The sequence below is a fragment of the Morone saxatilis genome, unplaced genomic scaffold (genome assembly GCF_004916995.1).
Source record: "Morone saxatilis isolate NCDOM2014 unplaced genomic scaffold, NCSU_SB_2.0 Contig8, whole genome shotgun sequence".
NCBI lineage: Eukaryota > Metazoa > Chordata > Actinopteri > Moronidae > Morone > Morone saxatilis.
Window position 1 is genome coordinate 4453285 of NW_023340257.1, and position 212 is coordinate 4453496.

Below are 212 nucleotides of genomic sequence, written 5' to 3' on the forward strand. Positions count from 1 at the left end.
TTGCACATGCGTTGTGGTTGTCTGTCATGAATTGAATTTTAATCCAGTTTAAAGTCACATTTTTACAATACACTCTTTAGATCTTGGTCATTTTTCACTCTATATTTGAACCAGGTGAAGGATTTTAGTCGTTGGATGTCTGGATCTTAAGTTATCAGAGAAACAAGCTGAGCTAACGTTAGCGGCTGGCAGGCCCTCCAGGACATCCTTAG